Source organism: Ceratotherium simum, chromosome 26, assembly GCF_057802395.1.
Source record: "Ceratotherium simum simum isolate JZ-2026a chromosome 26, ASM5780239v1, whole genome shotgun sequence".
NCBI classification, from domain to species: Eukaryota; Metazoa; Chordata; class Mammalia; order Perissodactyla; family Rhinocerotidae; genus Ceratotherium; species Ceratotherium simum.
Window position 1 is genome coordinate 25,828,629 of NC_141925.1, and position 19,876 is coordinate 25,848,504.

Below are 19,876 nucleotides of genomic sequence, written 5' to 3' on the forward strand. Positions count from 1 at the left end.
ACAGTTAGATAGGAGGGGCCAAAATCTTTAAGACAATATCTAAAGAAAATATAACACAGAAGAATAAATAAAAATTTTACATTAGTCAGCTTTTCAATTCAGACGTCTATTTAGTTTTTGATATCATAAATGGGATATGAAAAATAAGAAAAGAGAAATGAAAGAAATGGAATTAATATTTATCGATTGTGTGTTACATTCTAGACCCTATGTGTCAGGCACTTCACAAAGATTCTGGCATTTATACCTCAAAAGAGGTATCAGTGATCCCATAGTGTAGATAAGTTAACAGCCTCAGAGAGGATAGGAATTGTACAGGATCTTATGGTTTTAAGTAGAGAAGCTAGGATTGAAATCTAAGTCTATCTAACTACCAAGTTTATCTTTCAAAGCATAATATGATATTTTAGATATTTATTAGCATGAAGGAATTTATTAGCAGAAAAGAAATTTATAAAGAATTTAGTCATCCAGTGTTGCCTCATACCACAATAAGAGAAAGACAGTAAAGCATTTCTCGTTCGGTTCCCATCTATTTGTCCCTGAGACTAAGTTTCTGGCAGGTGCAGTTGAGAGAAAAGTCTCCCTTTTACCTCTCAAGCCCCATTTGTGTAATAGAGTCTCTACCTTGGGTACAGCACATGGAGAAGACTGGGGCCTTGATCATCCTTGCCCCCACATGTGAGGCAGTGGCTCCATTCCTGGTGGTGGAAGAACCTCAAGCTGCTGCCTCTCCCCACTGAGCACTCAGTTATTAGAGTGGGCTGACACTCAGAAAAAAACCTTTCCAATGTCCCCAGCTCCAATTCCAAAGCCCTACCTCAGAGATGTTTCCTGGAGGGAGAAGCAGGCCATAAGACAGAGAGCATCTAATATCTTCCCAGAAGAGCTAACTTAATTTGCAACAGAGGGTAGAGAAAAAGAAGACTAAGGGCACTCTGAAAAACAGTGGAGCAGACCTCTGGTTTCTTTCTGGCATGCAAAGAGCTTGGAAGTTATCATTCCTGTCCAAACACTAAGAAAAAGGCTGAACAAAATGAAATCAACTAGAAATCAATAGCAGAAGGAAAAATAGAAAAACTACAAATATGTGGAAACTAAATAACATAGTCTTTTTTTGTGTGTGTGAGGAAGATCAGCCCTGAGCTAACATCCATGCTAATCCTCCTCTTTTTGCTGAGGAAGACCAGCTCTGAGCTAACATCTATTGCCAATCCTCCTCCTTTTTTTCCCCCAAAGCCCCAGTAGATAGTTGTATGTCATAGCTGCACAACCTTCTAGTTGCTGTATGTGGGACGCAGCCTCAGCATGGCCAGAGAAGTGGTGCGTTGGTGCGCACCAGGGATACGAACCCGGGCCGCCAGTAGCGGAGCACACACACTTAACCACTAAGCCATGGGGCCAGCCCCAATAATGTAGTCTTAAACAACCAATGGGTGAAAGAAAAAAAACACAAAATAAATTAGAAAATATACTCAGACAAACAAAAAGGAAAACACAACATACCAAAACTTATGAGATACAGTCAAAGCACTATTAAGAGAGAAGTGTATAGCTTTAAATGCATTAAAAAGAAAAAAGATCTCAAATCAACAACCTAAGTTTACGACTCAAGAAACTAGAAAAACAACAAACAAAACCTAAAACTAGCACAAGGAATGAAGTAATAAACATTAGAACAGAGATATAGAAAATAGAAAAAATCAACAAAAGTTCGTTTTTGAAAAGATCAATGAAATTGACTAGTCCTTAGCAAGATTAAGAAAAAAAGAAAAAGAATGAAGACTCAAACAAAATCTGTAATGAAAAGAGGGACATTAAAACTGATGTCACAGGAAAAAAATGATTATAATACAAAGTGGATAATCTACAAGACATGGACAAATTCCTAGAAACACATAACCTACCAAGATGAGATCATGAAGAAATACAAAAAGTGAACAGACCTAAAATAAGTAGGAAGATTGAATCAGTAATCAAAACCTATCAGAAAAGAAAAGCTCAGGACCAGATGGCTTTACTAAAGAATTCTATCACACATTTACAGAAGAATTAACTCCACTGTCTACAATTCTCCTGAAACTCTTGCTAAAATACTGAAGAGGAAGAAACACTTCCAAACTTCCAAATGCTTGCCTGAGGCAAGCATTGACTTAATTCCAAAGCCAGACAAAGTCACTAAAAGGAAAGAAAGCTACAGACTAAAATCTCTGATGGATATTGATGCAAAAATCATAAACAAAATACTGGCACTCTGAATTCAATGGTATATTAAGGTATTATACACAATTATATCAAACACTATTGTGTATGCCATAATTGTGTATAATACAATAGGATTAATTCCTGGAATGCAAGAATGGTTCATCATATGAAAATCAATTAATGTAATACACCACATTGACAAAATGAAGGACAGAAACCACATGCATAAAAACATTTGACAAAATTCAACACTCTTATAACAAGAAAACTCAACAAACCAGGAATAGATGGAAATTACTTCAACATAACAAAGTTCATTTATGAAAAACCCACAACATCAAACTCAACAGCGCAAAGCTGAAAGTTTTCTCTCTAATATCCAGAACAAGACAGGGATGCCCACTCTCACCTCTCCTACTCAACCTAGTACTGGAAGTGCTAGCCAGAGAAATTAGGCAAAAAAATGAAAAAATAAAAATACAAGGCATACAAATCAGAAATAAACAAGTAAAGCTATCTCTGTTCTCAGATGACATGATCTTTTTAAATATATTTTTAATTGAGATATAATTGACACATAACATTATATTAGTTTCAGGTGTACAACATGACTTGATATTTGAATATATTGTGAAATAATCACCATTATTCTTCACATTAGTCTTCACAATATGGTGAAATAAGTCGAGTTAACATCCATCACCACACATAGTTACAATTTTTTTCTTGTGATGAGATCTTTTAAGATCTTCTCTCTTAGCAACTTTCAAATACACAATACAGTATTATTAACTATAGTCACCATGCTGTACATCACATCCCTAGGACTTACTTATTTTATAACTAGAAGTTTGTACTGTTTGACCACTTTCACCTATTTTGCCCACTCCCACCTCACCTCTGGCGACCACCAATCTATTCTCTGTACCTAAGAGTTCAGGGGTTTTTTGTTTGTTTGTCTTTTGGATCCCACATATAAGTGAGATCATATGTCGTTTGTCTTTCTCTGGTCTGACTTATTACATTTAGTATAATGCCCTCAAGGCCCATCAGTGTTGTCACAAATGGCAAGCTTTTATTCTTTTTGTGGATGAATAATATTCCATTATGTGTATATGTATATATATGCCACGTTTTCTTTATCCATTTACCCATCGTTGGACACTTAGATTGCTTCCATGTCTTGGCTACTGTAAAAAAAAAAGCTGCAGTGAAAGGTAGGTGCAGATATCTTTAGGAATTAATGTTTTCATTTTCTTCTGGTAAATACCCAGACGTGGAATGGCTAGATTATATGGCAGTTCTAGTTTTAATTTTTTGAGAAAACTTCATAATGTTTTCCATAGTGGCAAAAAGAATTTCCATTTCCACCAACAGTGCACAAGGTTCCCTTTTCACCACATTCTCACCGACACTTGTTATTTCTTGTCTTTTTGATAACAGCCATTCTAACAGGTATGAGGTGATAGCTCATGGTGGTTTGATGTGTATTTCCATGATGATTGGTGATGTTGAGCACCTTTTCATGTACCTGTTGTCTTCTTTGGAAAAATGTCTATTCAGGTACTTTTCCCATTATTTAATTGGATTATTTTCTTTCTATTGAGTTGTATGAGTTCTTTCTATATTTTGGGTATTAACTCTTGATCAGATATATCATTTGCAAATATTTTCTCCCATTCAGTAGGTTGCCTTATCATTTTGTTGATGGTTTGCTTTACTGTGCAGAACCTCTTCAGTTTGATGTAGTCCCACTTGTTTATCTGTGCTTTTGATGTCAAATCCAAAAGATCATCATGAAGATGAATGTCAAAGAACTTACTACTTATGTTTTCTTCCAGGAGTTTTATGGTTTCAGGTCTTATGTTCAAATCTTTAATCCATTTTGTGTTAATTTTTGTGTATGGTGTAAGATAGTGGTCCAATTTTAGTCTTCTGCATGTGGCTGTCCAGTTTTTCCAACACCATTTATTGAAGAGACTGTCCTTGCCCCATTGTATATTCTTGGCTCCTTTGTGTTGAGTTAATTGAGCATATATGCATGGATTTATTTCTGGGCTCTGTATGCTGTTCCATTTATCCCCATGTCTTTTTTTATGCCAATACTATATTGTTTTGATTACTATAACTTTGTAATGAGTTTGAACTCAGGAAGCATGATACCTTCAACTTTGTTCTTCTTTCTCAAGATTGCTTTGGCTATTCAAATTCTTTGTGGTTCCATATAAATTTTAGGATTGTTTGTTCTGTTACTGTTAAAACTGCCATAGGAATTTTTATAGGGTTAGCATTGAATCTGTAGATTGCTTTGGGTAGTATGGACATTTTAATACTATTAAGTCTTCCAATCCACGAGCACAGAATATCTTCCCATTTATTTGTGGGTTCTTCACTTTCTTTTATCAATGTCTTACAGTTTTTGGTGTGCAAGTCTTTCAACTACTTGGTTAAATTTATTCCTAAGTATTTTGTTATCTTAGATACAATTGCACATGGGATTGTTTCATTAATTTCTCTTTCTGATAGTTCATTATTAGTGTATAAGAACACAACTGATTTTTATATATTTATTTTTGTCCTGCAACTTTACTGAATTTGTTTTTTGGTTCTAACAGCATTTTGGTGGAGTCTTTAGGGTTTTCTATATATAAGATCATGTAACCTACAAATATTGACAGTTATACTTCTTCCTCTCTGAGTTGGATGTCTTTTATTTCCTTTTCTTGCATACTCGCTCTGGCTAGAACTTCTCTATACTATGTTGAATAAAAGGGGTAAGAGTGGGCATCCTTTTCTTCATCCTTATATGGAGGAAAAGCTTTCAGTTTTTCAACATTGAGTATGATGTTAGCTGTGGGCTTGTAATACATCGCCTTTATTATGTTGAGGTACATTCCCTTCATACCCATTTTGTTTTTGTGAGGAAGATCAGCCCTGAGCTAACATCCATGCTAATCCTCCTCTTTTTGCTGAGGAAGACCGGCTCTGAGCTAACATCTTTTGCCAATCCTACTCCTTTTTTTTCCCCCAAAGCCCCAGTAGATAGTTGTATGTCATAGTTTCACATCCTTCTAGTTGCTGTATGTGGGACCCAGCCTCAGCATGGCTGGAGAAGCTGTGCGTTGGTGTGCACCCGGGATCCGATCCTGGGCCGCCAGTAGTGGAGGGCACGCACTTAACTGCTAAGCCATGGGGCTGGCCCCCTCCATATCCATTTTACTGAGAGTTTTTATCATGAATAAATGTTGAACTTTTTCAAGTGCTTTTTCTGCATCTATTGAGATGATCATATGATTTTTATCCTTCATTTTGTTAATGTGGTGTGACATAGTCTTACATGTAGAAAACCTTAAATATTCCACAAAAAACTAATAAAACTAATAAATTAATTCAATAAAGTTGCAGAATACAAAATCCAAACTTAAAAATCAGTTGCATTTCTATACACTAATATGAACAATACAGAAAGGAAATTAAGAAAACAGTTCCATTTACAAGAGCATCAAAAAGAATAAAATACTTAGAAATGAACTTAACCAAAGAGGTGAAAGACTTGTACACTGAAAACAACAAACTGTTGCTAAAAGAGATTAAAGGATAAACACATGGAAAGGCATCCCATGTTCATGGATTGGAAGACTTAATATTGTTAAGATGTCCACACTGTCCAAAGTGATCTACAGATTCAATACAATCCCTATATAAATCCCAAATGGCATGTTTTGTCTTAACATAAAAAGTCAATCAAAAATTCATATGGAATCTTAACTGACTGAATAGCCAAAAAAATCTTGAAAAGGAAAAACAAGGTTGAAGTTTCATGCTTCCTGAATTCAAAACATATTACAAAGCAACAGTAATCAAAACAGATTGCTACTGGCATAAGGACAGACATATAGACCAATGGAATCATATAGAGAGCCCAGAATTAATCCTCATGTATTTGATCAAAAGAGCTTTGATAAAAGTGACAAAACAAATGCACTGGAAAAGGACAATCTCTTCAACATATGGTGCTGGGAAACTGATTTTCAACAGGCAAAAGAATAGAGTTGGCCTTATCTTACAACATATAAAAATTAACACAAAGTTAATTAAAGACCTAAATATAAGATCAAAAACTATAAAACTACTAGAAGAAAACATAGGAGATGGATTTGGCATCAACTTCTTGGATAAGGTGTGAAAAGCACAGGCAACAAAAGCAAAAAAGACAAATGGGACTACATCAAAGTTGAAAACTCTGTGCATCAAAGTACGTAATCAACAGAGTAAAAAAGTCAATCTATGTAATGGGCGATAATATTTTCAAACCAAATCAAACAAGGGGTTAATATCTATAATATATAAATAATCCCTACAACTCAACAAAAATTAGTAAACATATTCTTAAATGGGCAAAGAACTTAGACATTTCTCCAAAGATGAATACAAATGGTCAGTGAGCATATGAAAATTTTTTCAACATCACTAACAATTATAGAAATGCAAATCAAAACCCCAATGAGATATCCCTTCACATCCATTTAGATGGCTTCTATTAAAAAAAAAGACTATAACAAGTGTTGACAAAAATGTAGAAAAATTGAAGTCATTATGCATTGTTGGTGAGACTGTAAAATGATGCAACCGTTATAAAAATCAGCATGGTTGTTCCTCTAAAAATTAAAAATAGAATTATCATATGATCCAATAATCCTCATTCTGGGAATATATCTGAAAGAATTAAAAGCAGGGTCTCAGAGAGATATTTGCAAGTCATGTTAATTGCAGCATTATTCACAATAGCCAAGAGGTGGCTATTTGTAAATAGCCAAATGTCCATCAATGAATGGATAAACAAAATGTGGTATATACATACAATGGAATATTTTTTACTCTTAAAAAGGAAAGAAATTCTGTCAAATGCTGCAACATGGATGGACCTTGCGAACATTATGCTAAGTAAAATAAGCCAGTCACAGAAGACAAATAATATATGATTCCACTTATATGAGATGTCTAAAATAGTCAAATTCAGAAAACAGAAAGCAGGATGGTGATTGCCAGGGCCTGAGGCAAGAGGTAAATGAAGAATTGTTGGTAACGGATATGCGATATTAAAATGTCATGGAAATCTCATTGAACAACAATGAGATTGCACTTAACAGTAAAAAAAATTAAAAGAATAGAAATCATACCAAATACGCTCTCAGACCATAGTAGAATTAAGGTAGAAATCAATAACAAAGAAATAGCTGCAAAACTTGAAGATAAAGAAGATACTTTTATTTTATTTATGTTATTATTTATTTATTTTTTTATTTTTATTTTATTGCGGTCACATTGGTTTATAACATTGTATAAATTTCAGGTGTACATCATTATACTTCTATTTCTGCACAGATTACATCATGTTCACCACTCAAACGCTAAGTACAATCCATCACCACACACATGTGCCTAATCATCCCTTTTGCCCTCCTTCCACCCTCCTTCCTCTCTGGTAAACACCAATCCAATCTCTGTCTCTCTGTGTTAAGTAGATATTTTTAAATAACCCACGGATCAAGAGAAATTTTAAAGTATTTTGATCCAAATGAAAATAAAAATAAAAGTTAAGAAAATTTGTGTAGTGCAGTGAAACCAGCACTTACAGAGAAATTTATAATATTCAATGAATACATTAGAAAAGAAGAAAGACATAAATTAATAATCTAAACTTCTACTAGAAAAGAAGAAAAAAGGACAAATTACTTCAAAAGCAAGCTGAAGAAAATAAATAAAAATTAGAGCAGAAGTCAATGAAGTTGAAACAGGAAATCAATAGAGAAAATCAGCAAAACCAAAAGCTAGTTCTTTGAAAATATCAAAAAAAAATATATAAACCTCTACCTAGGTTAACCAAGAAAAAAAGAAAAGACACAAATTACTAATATCAGAAACAAAAATGGGGCCATCACTACTGATCCCATGTACATTAAAATGAAAATAATGGAATACATTGAACAATTTTATACCCACATATTTGATAACCTAGGTGAAACGAATCAATTCTTACAAATGTACACAAAGAGAAATAATCTGAATATGCCTTTATCTCTCAAAGAATTTGACTCAATGATTAATAAATTTCCAAAATTAGAAGCACCAGACAAAGACATGTTCACTAGTGAATTTTACTGTTCATTTAAAGAATAAATTATACTATTTTCTAAAATCTTTTCCAGTAAATAGAAGCAAAGAGAATACTTCCTCATTCTATGCGGCCAGCATTATCTTAATACCAAAACAAAACAAAGACATTAAAAGAAAGGGAAACTACAGACCAATAACCCTGATGAAAATAAATGCAAAAATCTTCAACAAAATATCAGTAGATTGAATCCAACAGTGTATAAAATGAATTATACTCCATGACCAGCTGGGATTTGTTCCACTTGGATTGGATCAACATTTAAAAATCAATTAATATATCCATTATATCAACAGATTAATATAGAAAAACATATAATCATATCAATAAATGCATTTGACAAAAAGCATTTGAAAAAATCCAAGAGCCATGCATGATAAAAACTTTCAGCCAACTAGGCATAGCAGGGAAATTTCTTAACTTGATAAAGAACATCTGAAAAAAGCTACAGCCATTATCACACTTAATGGTGAAAAACTAGATGCGTTTCCACTTAAATTTCTGGAACTAATAAGCAATAACGACAAGGTTGCAGGCTACAAGGTTAATATACAAAAGTCAATTGCTTTCTCATATACTAGCAGTAAACAATTGGAATTTGAAATTAAAAATACAATATCACTATATTCCAAAATTTATTTCAAAAGGCAAAGGCAAAAAAAAAAAAAAAAAAAAAGGCAAAGGACCCAGAACCGTCAACACAATGTTGAAGAAGCAAAAAGTTGGAGGACTGATGCTACTTGACATCAGGACTTGCTACAAAGATACAGTAATTGAGACAGTGTGGTAACAGCAAAAGAATAGACAAGTAGATAATGGAACAGAATAAAGAGCCCAGAAATTTTCCCACACAAATATAGTGAACTGATTTTTAATAAAGAAGCAAAGGCAATTCAATAGAGAAAAGATAGTCTTTTCAACAAGTGCGCTGGAAGAACTGGACATCCACATGCAAAAAAAGAATCTATAAACAGACATTATATATCTCACAAAAATTAATTCAAATTAGATCATAGATCTATGGAATGTAGAACAAAAAAATGAATACTAATGTATGCTAGGTACTTTAGTTAATAATGTATAAATATTGACACATCAATTGTAACAAATGTACCACACTAATGCATGATGTTAATAATAGGGACAATCTCGGGGGGATGTGTCTTAAGAAGGTATATGGGAATGCTCTGTACTTTCTGCTCAATTTTTCTGTAAACCTTAAACTACTCAAAAAATAAAGTCTTTTAAATAATTTTTTAAAGGACAGAAAAGGTTGCACTGAAAGGCACTTGTGAGGTGAGATTTTAATAAAGGTTAAACTGTTTGACAGCTACTTTGCAGAGAAGAACTAAGTAATAAGACAGCTGGGAGAGACTCTCCTGGGCTTAGAACAAATATCAAATACTCATCTCAGAAACTATCCCTTAAAGGAACCACAATTTGGAGTGACATGAACAAGATGGTGAAATAGGAGTTCTGTGCCATAATCTCCCCACAGAAGCATAAATTTTGACAACCACTCAGGGACAAGAGTGCTTTTGTAGGAATCCAGGTGTCCAGTGGAGAAGTTCCAACACAGCATTGGAGCTGTGAATACATACTGAATAAATACTTAGAAGAAGGTAGGAACAATTTCACTTTACTCACATTGCCTCTTGCCTATGGTGGCCCAGGGCAGGACCAAGTGACCCATGGGGCCCATGGTTTCTCTCATGGGGAAAGCAAGAGTGTAACGAGTGAGTGCCCAACTTCCTAAGCCATGTGGGTACTATCCAAAAGGACCACTTGCGTCTGGCCCCTCTCAGAACACTGAGGTGAGTATCATGGCTGAGTGATTGGGGGAAGCTGAGAGTGAGAAGAAAAGAATAGGAATGACTGTGTAAAGGGCATGGAACTCAATATAAGGCCATGGATCCTCCTAGCCACTTTGTGGAATTCCATCAGGAGGCTGGCCCATGAGTCATTTGGGATACCTTGCCTGTGGACCCCATCAACTGGCCCATGGGCATGCCAGCACTCAAGATACCTCAGTCACAAGGCCAGTTACCAGGAGTGCCCCCGCAGAGAGCAAGTGCAAGACTTTGCAGACAGCTCATGAGCATGCACAGAAAGCTGACTCAACTCAGCAGGATTGGGAGAAGGCACAGAAATGTGAGATTTCAGGGCACCACCCTAGGGAAACAAACAGGAGGCTCTCAGAACATGACTGGCGTGGTGGGAGTAAAAGAAGGTATACAATCTTAAGAACTCCCCCCAGAGGGAACAAGAGATGTGGAGCATGAACATCCATAAAAAAATATATGAGAAAGCCTCAGAAATCCTAGCTTAGATGACTGGCAAAGGTGTTTATATCCAGAAGGCAGTTAGTAAAGACTAGAGGAGGTGTCCCCTTAAAATGAAAAGAAAAAAAAAAAAAACCAGGACTTTAAGGAACAAGAAAAATCAAAGACATATGACACCACCAAAGGAACAGAATAACTTTTGAGTAACCAATCTCAAAGAAATGAAGATCTATAAAGTGCAGGACAAAGAATTCAAAGTAATTGTCTTAATGGAGTTCAGCAAGCTGCAAATGGACAAAGATATACAACTCTATGAAATCTGGAAACAATACATGAACAAAAAGAGACTTTCAACAAAGAGATGGAAATCATAAAAATAATCAAACAGAAAATTGGAACTGATGAATAAAATAAAATAAAATAATGCAATAAGAGCATTAATATCAGAGTTGATGAAGCAGAAGAATCAGTGAACTGGAAGACAAGTCATTTGAAATTATCCCATTGGAGAAGAAAAAGAAAAAAAGAACAAAAAGAAATGAAGGAAGAATATGGGATATATAGCACATCATAAGAAAATCCATATATGCATTATGGAAGTCACAGAAGAAGGGGAGAAAGAAAAACGAACAGAAATATTATTAAAGAAATAATGGCTGAAAATTTCCCAAATCTAAGGAAAGATTTGGACATCGAGGCACATAAAACTTAACAACTCCAAACAGATTGAACCCAAAAAGAGACTACACCAAGGCAGCACTTTATAATAACATCCTTCAAAAATCAAAGAAAAAGAATTTTGAAAGCAGCAAGAGAAATCAAATTGTCACATACAAGGACACCCCAATAAGGGTATCAGAAAATTTCTCAGCAGAAACTTTGTAGGCCAGAACAGAGTGGATGATATATTCAAAGTGCTGAAGGGAAAAAAAGCCAACTAAGAATACTTTAACCATGTTCACCACCCAAATACTAATTACAACCCATCACCACACACATGTGCCGAATTATCCCTTTCGCCATCCTCCCTCCCCACTTCCCCGCTGTAATCTATGCAGAAATAGAAGTATAATGATGTACACCTGAAATTTATACAATGTTATAAACCAATGTTACTGCAATAAACAAAAAATTTAAAAAAAAAAAGAATACTTTAACCAGAAAAGCTATCCTTCAGAAATGAAGGAGAGATAAAGACTTCTCCAGACAAACAAGAGCAGAGGATTTTATCACTACTAGACCTGTCTTACATAAAATGATAAAGGGAGTTCTTCAAGCTGAGACAAAAGGATGTTAATTAATAAAATGAAAATATATAAAGGATAAATTTCACTGGAAAATGTAAGTATCAAATTCAGATAGGAACATAAGTCAAATTCAGATAATCTAGTAATGTAAATAGTCAAATGTAAATCCCTTTAAACTCTAGTATACAAGTTAAAAGAACACAAGTAAAAAAACCTATAACTACAATAATTTGTTAATGGATACACAATATAAAATGATGTAAACTGTGACATCAAAAACAAAATGTTCGTGAGCAGTAAAAATGTAGAGTTTTGCATGATATAAGAGTTAAGTTGTTATCAGCTTAAAACAGACTGTTATAACAATAAGATGTTTTATGTAACCCTTATGACAACTACAAAAAACTATAGGATATACAAAAAAGATAAAGAAAAAGGAATCAAAGCATATTTCTATAGAAAATCATCAAATCAAAACAGAAACAAAAAGAGAGGAAGAAAGAAACAAAAGATCCACAAAACCCAAAAAGCAATTAACAAAATGGCAATAGAAGCCCTTACCTAGCAAAAAATACTTTAAATGTAAATTATTAGATTCTCTAACCAAAAGATATAGAGTGGTTGAATGGATTAAAAAAAAAAAAGACCCATTGAAATGCTGCCTACAAGTACCCTCTTCAGCCTGAAGGACACACATAAGCTCAAAGTGAGGAAAATTGTTCCATGTAAATGGAAACCAAAAGACAGCAAAGGTGGAATACTTATATCAGACAAACTATACTTTAATTCAAAATATACAATAAGGACTAAGAAGGTCATTATATAATTACAAAAGGGGTCAATTCATCAAAAGGGTATTACAATTGTAAATCATCACAGCACCTAAATATATAAAGCAAATATTAATAGATCTAAAGGGAGAAATAGACAGCAACACAATAATAGTAGGGGACTTCAATACTACACTTTCAACAAGGAATAAATCATCTACACAGAAAATCAATGAGAAACAGTGGACGTGAACTACAATTTAGACAAAATGGACCTAACAAATATATACAGAACATTCCATCCAACAGCAGTGAAATAGGCAGGAAGTTAGATATGAGCTGGGAGCAAGGTCACTCCACCAGGTGCAGCTTCCTCATTACTGGGCAGCAGCTCTTCGGATGTGCAACACTCCCCCTGACCACAAGGTCACTCCACCAGGTGCAGCGTCCTCATTACCAGGCAGTGGCTCTTCAGACGTGCAATGCTCCCCCCGACCCTGACCGAGAGTAGCCCCAAGCCTCATTTGCATTGTAGTTTTGATCCCCTCCTGTAGGGATCACCACCATGACAGTTCCAGAGATGCCTATGTAAGGGAAAATTCTCCCCCTCCCGACATGGAGGTGGAGACAATGCCCCAATTGACATACGTTCCAATACGCTCACCTGCCCCTGAGACCCGACATTCCAAAGCCACTGACCACCACAACTTCAGTGCAGTTGCTCCCCTCCAGCCTTCCTGCCCCTCCATTTGGGGGTATACTTTCACTTTGCTAATAAATCCTCCTCTGTTAAAACTTCTTCTGTGTCCACTCTCAAATTCCTTTGTGTCTGTGGATCGAGAACCTGGGACCTCACCACACCCATCTGACTGGTGCTGGTGACAGCAGTAGCTTAGAAATTCTTCTCAAGCACCAAGCAGCATTCTCCAGTGAGCTGATACGTTAGGTCACAAACAAGTCTTAAAATTTTTAAGAAGATTGAAATCATATCAAATATCTTTTCTAACCACATTGGTATAAAACTAAAAATTAATAATAGGAAGAAAATTGAAATCTTCACAAATGTGTGGAAATTAAAGAACACACTCTTGAACAACCAATGGTCAAAGAATAAATCAGAAGGGAAATCAAAAAATATCTGGAAACATCAAAATATATGTGATACAGGAAAAGTAGTTCTAAGAGGGAAGTATATAGCAATAAATGTCTACATTAAGAAAAAAGTTTCTGATTAATGATGTCAGTATAGGAGGCTCCTGAACTCACCTCCTGCCACAGACATATAGAATCTACAGCTACATATGGAAAACTTTCCTGTGAAAGAATTACAGAGACCAGCTGAGCAACTCTTGCGCATGAAGTAAATGAGAAAAAAACCCACAGTGAAAGAGAGGCTGAGACACAATCTCACCAAAAACCCACTTCCCGTGTGGCAACACAAAGCCATGAGGAAATTCACAACTCACAGATTCTCCCTGATGAGTAAAGGATTTGGATCCCACATCTGGCATGTCAACTTTTAAGACATCTATCTGAGAGACAGGTCTCAAAAAATCTAGCTCTAAAAGGCAATGGAGCTTGCTTCCAAGAGACTCACAAGGCTATAGAAAAATAAGAAACAGTTCTTACAGAGTTCATGAGGACTCACTATCACTATAGCCCTGGCTATCCCCCCAGGGCCCAGCACAGAGGCAGTAGACGACTGAATCCAGTCTTTCCGTGAAGGAGACCTATTTGCTTATCTTAAAAGCTGTGGTGTGAGGGGCAGACTTCTAATTGAGCACACACCTAGGGTCTGACTTCAGTACTCCCCAGAGATGAGGGAGACTGGTGGGTACCATCTTTGTGTTCTCCCTATATCTTCTTTCAGTTCACTGGTATTCCCTGGTAAGAAGCTTGTACATAGGTCTGGCATCTTGGCTTTTGTGGATGCTTCCCAGGGGACACATACCTTGATCACCTGACTGTGGTGGTCAGTGGAGCATTTGCAGTTTCCATAGGACTGTAACAAACAGAGAAACAGTTCTTAATAAGCTGTCTCCCAAGGGCCCAGCACAGAGGCAGAAGACTGAAAGAAGTCTTTCTAAGAAATAAGACTGTTTTCTTATCTTAAAATTTGTGGCCTGACAAGAGGCTTCTAATTTAACACACATCTAGGAGCTGATTGCATTACTCTCCAGAGACCGGGGAGGCTGGCCGGTGCCATCTTCATGTTCTCTTTCTGCCTCACTAGAGGAGGCCGTTATCTCACAAAAAGGAGCTTGTGCTCACATCTAGCACCCTGGCTTTTATGGTTGACACCCAGTGGGTGCACCCATTGATTGTTTGGTTCTGGTAGCCAGAATGGATTACATTTGAGGGTTCCACAGGACTTTAACAAACAGAGAAAAAGTTCTTAGCCAGCTATCCTGCCAGGGCACAGTGCAGAAGCAGCAGACTGAAATGCCTGGTCTTTCTGGGAAAGAGGCCTATATGAAGATCAGGCTTCTAATTTAATACTAGGGGCTGAATTCAATACTCTCCAGAGGAAAGGGGGGCCAGCAAACTCCGTCTTCATGCTTTCCACATGCCATACCACAGGTCATCAGTGTCACCGTAAAAGGAGCTTCTGTGCACATGTAGTGCCCTGATTTTGTGGCTGCCACCCACAGAACACATCCATTAGCCTGGATCTGATGGCCAGGAGGACTTGTGTAAACAAGTTAGACAAGATGGTAGAAAAAAAGAAACATTTTTTTAACTGGCTATCCCCCAGGGCTCAATGTGGAGAAAACAGAAAGAAATATTCATCTTCTAGTCTTTCCCTGAAAAAGATTTATTTACATACTTTAAAAACTGCTGACTGAAGTCCCACTTTCCAATCAGCCTGCATCCAAGTGCTGACTGAGATATTCTCCTTTGGAACAATGACAGGTCTTAGCACACCCTCAACAAATGAGAACCAATAAGAACAAAAAAGCCAATTGGACAATCACAAAGATTTGAGAGAAAACCAAGAGCTAGGGCAAGGTTGAATCATATGATTAATCTCCTACCCAAGTCCACCCCAACAAGACTGGGAGTAGTGGCTGTTTTATCTAGTGCACAGAAATCAACATGGAGAGTAAAGGAAAATAAAGAATCAGAGGAATATGTTCCAAGCAAAAGAACTAGATAAAACCCTAGAAAAAAACCTTTAATGAAATGGAAATAAGTGATTTATCTGGTACAGATTTCAAAGTAATGGTCATAAAGATGCTTACTGAGATCAAAGTAAAAATGGATGAACAGTTGATAATTTCAACGAAGAGAGAAAAAGTACCAAACAGAAATCACGGAGCAGAAGAATACAATAACAACACTAAATAATCAATATAGGGTTCAACAGCAGACTAGATCAAATGGAGAAAAGGTGCAGTGAACTAAAAGACAGGGTAGTGGAATTCACCCAATCACAGAAGCAAAATAAAAAAGAATGAAAAAGAGTGAAGATAGCTTAAGAAACTTATGAAACAACATCAAGTTGACCAATATTTACATTATAAGGGTCCCAGACAGAGAAGAAGAGAGAAAGGGACAGAAAGATTTTTTGAAGAAATAGTGGCTGAAAACTTCCCTAATCTGAGGAAGGAAACAAACATCCAGATCCAGGAAGCCCAGAGAGTTACAAATAAGTGGAATCCAAAGAGATCCACATCAAAACATATTAAAATTAAATTGCCAAAAGTTAAAGACAATGAGAGAATTTTAAAAGCAGCAAGAAAAAACAACTTGTTTATTCAATGGATCCCCATAAGACCATCACTGGATTTTTCTGCAGCGACTTTACAGGCTAGAAGGGAGTGACACAATATATTCAAAGTGGTGAAAGAAATAAAACTGCCAACCAATAATACTCCACCAAGCAAAGTTGTCCTTCAGAATTGGATGAAAGATAGAGTTTTACAAACAAGCAAAACCTGAAGGAGTTCATCATCACCAGACCAGCCTTACAAGAGATGTTAAAGAGAATTCTATAAGCTGAAACCAAAGGGAGAAATAGATACAATAATAGTTGGGGACTTTAATATTCCACTTTCACCAATGGATGTATCATCCAGACAAAAAAATATCACTACAGAAACATTGGACTAAAGTGACACATTAGGCCAGATGGACATAATACATATTTATGTACATTCATCCAAAAGAAGCAGAATACACATGCTTCTCTAGTGCACATGAAGTATTCTCCAGAATAGATTATATATGGTCCACAAAGCATCTTTATAAATTTAAGAAGATTGAAACTGTATCCAGCATCTTTTCCAACCACAATGTTATGAAACTATAAATTAATTACAAGAAGAAAATGGAAAATTCAGAAATATGTAAGAAATTAAAAACATGGTACTGAACAACTTATGGGTCAGAAAGAAATAAAAAAATATCTTGAGACAAATAGAAATGAAAACACAACATACCAAAACTTATGAAATACAACATAAGCAGTTCTAAAAGGAAAGTTCATAGCGATAAACACCTACATCAAGAAACAAGAGAGATTTCACATAAACAACTTAAATTTAGCCTCAATAAAAAAAATAACAAATGAAGTTCAGGGTCAATAGAAGGAAGAAAATAACAAAGATCAGAGCAGTAATAAATGAAATAGAAACAATAGAAAAGATCAATGAAACTAAGAACTACATTTTTGAAGAGATAAACAAAATAGACAAAGCTTTAAGTAGACTTACCAAGAAAAAAGATGATGACTCAATAAATAAAATTAGAAATAAAAAGTAGATGTTACAAATACCACAGAAATACAAAGGATCATAAGTGACTACTATGAATAATTAAGCTCCAACAAATTGGACAACCTAGAAGAAATAGGCAAATTCCTAGAAACATACAATCTGCCAAGAGTGAATAATGAAGAAATAAAAAATCTGAACAGACCAATTACTTGAGAAGAGATTGAATTGGTCACCAAGAACCTGCCAACAAACAAAAGTCCAAGATCACATGGCTTCCCAGGTGAATTCTACACATTTATGGAAGAATTAATACCAATCCTTCTCAAAGTCTTCCAAAAAATAGAATAGGACATTATACTTCCAAACTCATTTTATTTTATTTATTTATTTATTTTTATTTTTTGGTGAGGAAGACTGGCCCTAAGCTAACACTTGTTGCCAATTTTCCTTTTTTTTGCTTGAGGAAGATTGTCCCTGAGCTAACATCCATGCCAATCTTCCTCTATTTTGTATGCAGGCTGACACCACAGCATGGCTTGATGAGTGGTGTGTAGGTCCACACCCAGGATCTGAACCCATGAACCCCAGGCTGCTGAAGCAGAGCACACAAACTTAATCACTATGCCACCAGGCTGGCCCCCAAACTCATTTTAGAAAGCCATCACTACCTAATACCAAAACCAGTCAAGGACACTATAATAAAAGAATATTACAGACCAATATTTCTAGTGAACATAGTGGCAAAAATCCTCAACAAAGTATTAGCAAACCAAATTCAATAATACGTTAAAGGAATCAAACACCATGATCAAGTGGGATTTATTCCATGGATATAATGATGGTTTAACATTCACAAATCAATGTGATATGCCGCATTAACAAAATGAAGGAAAAAAAATCATATGATCATCTCAATAGATGCAGAAAAACATTTGACAAAATTCAACATTCATTTATGATAACTCTCAACAAAGTGGGTATAGATGAAATGTACCTCAACATAATAAATGTCATATGTGACAATCCCACAGTTAATGTCATACCCAATGATGAAAAGTTGAAACATTTTCATCTAAGATCAGGAACAAGGATGCCCACTCTCACCACTTGCATCAACATAGTATTGGAAGTCCCAGACAGAGAAATTAGGCAACAAAAGGCATACAAATTGGAAAGGAAGAAGTAAAACTGTCTCTCTTTGCAGATGACACGATTTTATGTACAGAAAACCCTAAACTCCACCAAAACACTGTTATAACTAATAAATGAATTCAGTGAAGTTGCAGGATAAAAAGAAAATATAAAAAATTTAGTTGTATTTCTATACATTAATAACAAGCTATCAGAAAGAGAAATTAAGAAGATAAACCCATTTAAAATTGCAACAAAAAGGATAAAATTTTAGGAATAAATTTAATCAAGGTGGTGAAAGATAAGTACCTTGAAAATTATAAGACTTTGCTAAAAGGAAACTGAAGAACACACAAACAAATGGAAAGATGTTCCATGTTCATGAATTGGAAGTCTTAAGGCTAAAATGTCCATACTAACCAAGGCAATCTACAGATTCAATGCAATCCCCTTCAAGTTTCCAATAACATTTTTTACAGAAATAGAGCAAAAAATCTTAAAATTTGTATGGCTCCTCAAAAGACCCCCAAAGCCCAAACAATTTTGAGAAAGAACAAAGCTGGAGGTATCACATTTCTGATTTCAAACTATATTACAAATCTGTACTAACCAAAACAGTATGAAATTGGCATAAAAAGAGACACATAGATCAATGGAATAGAATATAGAGCCCAGACGTATACCCATTCATATATATTCAATTAATTTAACACAAAGGAGCCAAGAATATACAATGCAGAAAGGATAGTCTCTTCAATAAATTGTGTTGGGAAAAATAGCTACATGTGAAGAATTAAACTGGATCACTATTTTACATCATCCACAAAAATCAACTCAAAATGGATTAAATATTTGAGCATAAGACCTAAAACCGTAAGACTCCTCAAAAAAACAGGGATTAAGCTCCTTGACATCAGTGTACCAAGGTTTTTTTGGATTTAACACCAAAAACAAAGGGACATAAGAAGAAAAAAGCAACAAATGGCACTACATCAAACTAAAAAGCTTCTGTACAGCAAAGGAGACTATCAACAAAATGAAAAGAAAACCTACAGAATGGAATAAAATATTCACAAATCATATTTCTGATAAGAAGTTAATATCCAAAATGTATAAAAAACTCAATAGCGAAAAACCAAATAATCTCATTTTAAAATGGGCAGAGGAACTGAACAGACATTTTTCCAATGAAAACATACAAACGGACAACAGGTACACAAAAACGTGCTCAACATCACTATTAATAAGGGAAATTCAAATGAAAACTATAATGAGATTTCACCACAGACCTGTTAGAATGGCAATTATCAAAGAGATAACAAGTGCTGGTGCAGTGCAGAATAAAGGG

General features: G+C 35.4%; 1 protein-coding gene across 1 annotated transcript in view; it reads right to left on the minus strand.

The window, feature by feature from the left end:
- LOC101409020 (septin-14) overlaps positions 1-19,876 on the minus strand; it is a 98,991-nt gene that overhangs the window by 10,902 nt on the left and 68,213 nt on the right. The gene's annotated exons all lie outside the window — the stretch shown is intronic.